General features: G+C 40.1%; 1 non-coding gene across 1 annotated transcript; it reads left to right on the top strand.

The window, feature by feature from the left end:
• Window positions 1-3,371: 3,371 nt before the first annotated feature.
• On the top strand, window positions 3,372-3,478 carry LOC127088951 (small nucleolar RNA R71). The gene has a single exon (XR_007790744.1). It is a non-coding gene; the product is annotated as a small nucleolar RNA R71 (small nucleolar RNA).
• The last annotated feature ends 1,463 nt before the right edge of the window (window positions 3,479-4,941 follow it).

Raw genomic sequence — 4,941 nt, 5'->3', positions numbered from 1 at the left:
ACTGCTAAAGGCATTAAGCTCACACTATGTCCTAAGTCTAGAAAAGCTTTTTCGATGACATGACTTCCCAAAAGACAAGTGTCATACCCCAAAATTTGCCCATTAATATTACAAGGCATTTTTCAAGACACTCCGACTTATTCTGCAAGGCACTAACCTTAAAGGGACAAAAGCCCAGCTCACAACAGGCCCACTCCAGAAAAGGGCCTAAACTGGCTTGCTCGCTAGGCGAGCATTTCCTTCGCCTAGCGAACCCCTCGTTATGACACTCGCCCCAGCGAAGCACCAGATCCAGTAAAAGCCCAAAATAGCTTGCTCGCTAGGCGAGCAACTCCTTCGCCTAGCGAAGCTTGCGAATATCAGAATTTCTGGGCTTCATTCTGAGCCCATTAGGTCACAACAAGAGTACTATAAATAGCCAAGCTTCAGTCACAGAAAAGGGGGGACGAAAGCAGAGGGAGACAGAGGAGGAAAGTGGACGGAAACCCTGGCACAGAAACCCTGGAGCTCAACTTAGAGTATTCCGAATAAAGAAACCCTGAAGGCCGCTCATCCGCTCCGAAGCTACCGCCGCCCAGCTCCATCCGATACCAAAAGTGATCAGTCTCTCCAACATAGCAGCTTAGTTGCAAACAGGTTTGCGCATCACTATTGTTTTATGCTTTTAATCGGTAATCTCTATATACATAAAGCATCATGATTGAAGTTTCGAATATGTAATTTGATTCCACATGCGAATTTAAATATGCTTGAATATCATGAATGTTTGTCCATGCTATGCCTGTAATCAAATGCCATAAAAGTTCAGGTTTTCGGAGGTCACGCTGCTGTCAAACTCCAAACCCGTGGCCGCTCGCTAGCACATCGCTAAGCGAGCCTGGAGCGAGCCCTCGCTAGGCGAAGCAGGGGCGAACGGGACAATGGCTGTTCTGTTTCTTTGCTGTTCTGCCTTATGTTTATCTGATCAATACTCATTATAATTCTGCATGATTTGGCCTGACCTAATGACTGTTGTGTTGTGGTGCAATTTTCAATTGTATTTCACCTCGATGCTCTAACCCGTGTGCTGAATTGTGTAAAGGCTTACATATTCCCGAGGAAATGGCCGGCTAGGTATTCCACCTTGTGTGTGGGATACCCTTATGGAGATGGATTCTGAATTACTTAATTTTAATGTGGAGATTCATCCTAATTGCCTAATTAATTTTAATGTATTGATTTCATCGATTTTAATGTGGACCTAATTACTTAATCGATTACGGCTATCTAGTTAATTGTAAAACTTTGCCTTTAAATAAGCGATCTTGGACCTCTCTTTGTTACCCTGCGATTACGGTATTATGGTCATGTCCCGCGAATATGGGGATGCACTTAGCAAAGACCCTTCGGTTTAAATCATCATAGTCCCTCGAATGTTGCCTTTGTCCCTCGACGACCCTTCGGTGTAGCCTACGGTTAAATGATGATTGTCCCTTCGAATGCTAAGGTATCCTCACAACTGTTGCCTTCAATGACCAATCGATGACCCTACGATGACCCTTTTACATCCAAAGGATAAAACTACTTACTTCTCAATAGTAAGGACAGTTTTACCCTCATAAGGATAGGAAATGCCCGGAAAGACCTCAGACAGGTATACCCTTAATTGCTCATTCATAACCTAAAATACTTTTCACACATCACACTTTTCAAAACATCCTTTTTAGAAAATCACCACTTAGCATACATCCGTACTAGGATCATTGCCGAGTTATATTTTTCTAAACAACGTTCAAAACTAAACGAGATAACCACTTTGTATACATTCATACAAGAATCATTACAAAGTTAAATTCTCCTTTTTAAAACATCTCCTACACATTTCTCAAACACTTTTTTTTTCAAACAAGGAAAACATAAATGATTGAGCAATTAAGAGCCCATGGATAACCATGGATACAAAGGGTGCTAACACCTTCCCTTTGTATAATGTACCTCCCGAACCTAAGAATCTAAATTAAGGTCTTTCCTGTTCTTTTCCACCTTTCCTTATGGGATAAAAGAAAAGTCGGTGGCGACTCTTGCTAACCGCGACATTGCGATTAAAAACACATTCAAGTCAGTTCACCGTATGACAACAAGGAATGGAGAAATTTCCAGGATCTTTATCTTTTTTGGCTAACTTATTCTCGGAAATAGCATTACATTCCAAGGGCTTCGGATCGTCAAGTCTACTTTTGTTGGTAAGGATGTCTTTGAGAAACTTTGCATAAGAAGGTATTTGGGTGATGGCTTTTGTAAAAGGGATTTCTACATAAAGTTTTTCTATAACTTTAATAAATTTTTGATATTGGTTATTGATCTGGGTTTGTTTGAGTCTTTGTGGATATGGTATAGGTGGTTTATATGGCGGGGGCGGTACGTAAGTTTTATCTTTAGGTTCTTCTCCTTTTCCTTGACCTTCCTGTTTTTCAGATTCCTCTGTTTCCTTTACTTCGTCCGGGGGTTTGGTATATTCCTTAGAAGTTTCGGGTTCACTCAATCTTGGGTTTGGTGGCTCATCATAAGCGTTCCCACTTTGTAGGGTAATGGCATTGGCTTGTCCTCTCGGATTCTGTTGAGGTTGTCCAGGGAACTGTCCTCCAGGTGTAGTCTAAGGGGCTTGGTTTAAAGCTACCTGAGAGATTTGGGTTTCAAGCATCTTGGTATGAGTAACTATTTGGTCAACCTTGGTTCCTAACTGAGTAATCAATTCGTTAACATGAATGTTTTGGTTCATGAACTCCTTGTTTTGTTGGGTTTGAGCAGTGATAAAATTTTTCATAATTTTCTCAAGGCTCGGCTTTGGTGGTACAGGTTGCATAGGTTGATTTGGTCTTGGGGCTTGATAACCAGGTTGTCTCGGAGGTGCATTATTTTGGATAGGGTTATTGTTTTATAGGAGAAGTTCGGGTGATTCCTCCATCCAGGGTTATAGGTATTTGAATATGGGTTCCCTTGGGTGTAGTTCACTTGCTCAAAGTGGGTTTCATTTAATGGACTGCATTCTGCAGATTGGTGTCCTTTGGTTCCACATATCTCACAATCCGACGAAACTGCGGCTGCAGTATTCGGGTTTATGCACATATGCTCGACCTTAAGGGCTAATGCGTCCATTTTAGCTTGCATCATGTCTATAGAGCTTAGTTCATGAACTCCTCCTTGGGATTCCTTCTTCTCAACTGTCGCTCGTTCGACTCCCCTAGATTGATGGTTTTGAGCCATATCTTCGATGAGGGTATGCTTCAGGATAAGGTTTGTTCATCAGCGCACCTCCTGCGGCAGCGTCGATGGTCATCTTCGTGTTATAGTGAAGTCCATTATAGAAGGTCTGAATGATTAACCAATTTTCTAAACCATGATGTGGGCATGCTCTTAACAACTCTTTATATCTTTCCCAAGCTTCGAACAACGATTCTCCTTGGTTCTGGGTAAATCTAGTTATATGGCTACGAAGAACAACGGTTTTACTTGGGGGAAAGTATCTAGCAACGAATACTCTTCTAAGGTTATCCTAAGTCGTAATGGAATTGGGTGGAAGGGAATCTAACCATGATAGGGCTTTATCTCTGAGGGGAAAAGGGAATAATCTTAAACGTATTGCCTCAGGAGAAGCTCCATTGGTTTTAAAAGTGTCTGCTAATTGGAGAAATATTTTTAAATGTTGGTTTGGGTTCTCAGTAGCGAGACCTGCGAATTCTCTCTGTTGCACTAGTTGCAACAGGGAGGGTTTAAGTTCGAAATTATTAGCTGGGATGGTTGGGTTTACTATACTAATACTAGGTTCTTCGTTGGATGGTTGGGCGAAATCTTTAAGAGGTCTTTGATTTTGATCTTCGGCCATAGCTCTACTAATTATATGAAAGAATAAACATGCGCGAGCGTAATGTTAAGGTTCCGCCAGAGGGTATACTAAGCTTCCGGTGCTGCGAGCTTTTCGCATTGATCGGAGGGTAATAGCCTAAGTCTAAACGATATAACAATAGGGTAATGAAATTTGACGAAATTATTCCCCGGCAACAGCGCCAAAAACTTGATGCGTGCTTTTCGCAAGTATACGAACGCGTCAGAGTAATATAAAAGATTGTTGAATCCACAGAGACCAAGTGTCAATCTATCGTTATCTATTGTTATGGTGTTTATCAAAGGCAATCAAAATAGGTGTTTTTAAAGTGTGCAATGAAAAGTAAAGTGTTGAATAAAGTTTAATTAATAAAGACAGGGTCGAATGTAATTCACATAATCAATTAATAATCCAAGTACTTGCTAATAGAACTACTTATGGGCAGTCTTTCCTACTTTGAAAAGAACCAATTTAACAGGAACTGTCGCTTTCGCGTATTCAGAACCGAGTTGTACTCCCTAATCAAACCGTCTTATTGTCACTTATAAAAAGGCGCGCATTGCGTTAGAGTAGTAAGCCTATTTTTAAGTAATATAGTATCTTGACTAAGTTGAAAAGTATTTTAACCTGGATTTTTTAACCAAAAGAGGTTCTCACGAACCAGACTCTATAATTATAAACGCGTCCGAAAATAGTTTTAAAATCTCTTTTCTTCTTAAGTTAAAAACTCCTAATGAACTAAACAAAGCGCTTTCGCTGTTTTTGAAATAGTTAAAAATAATTAAGTTTAAATAGACGTTGGACGGCTTTCGATCTTACCCAACGGAAATTAAGTGCGGGAAAACTTAATTTGAAAGTTAAAATAGCCCTTAAGTGTTTCTACAAACAATTGTGCGGATTATCGGTTCAATCACGATCCTTACATTCTAACCTTGTAGATTTAGTTAGAAATGGTAAAATAAAAGTGCATTAATTTAAATAAAAGTAGTGCGAGTGCGGAAAGTAAATAAAAGTAGTGCGAGTGCGGAAAGTAAATAAAGTAAAGAGAGTGTGAGAAATAAATATAGTAAAGCGAGTGC

Source organism: Lathyrus oleraceus, chromosome 5 (genome assembly GCF_024323335.1).
Source record: "Lathyrus oleraceus cultivar Zhongwan6 chromosome 5, CAAS_Psat_ZW6_1.0, whole genome shotgun sequence".
Classification (NCBI taxonomy): Eukaryota; Viridiplantae; Streptophyta; class Magnoliopsida; order Fabales; family Fabaceae; genus Lathyrus; species Lathyrus oleraceus.
This window is presented reverse-complemented; position numbering and strand designations above follow the sequence as displayed.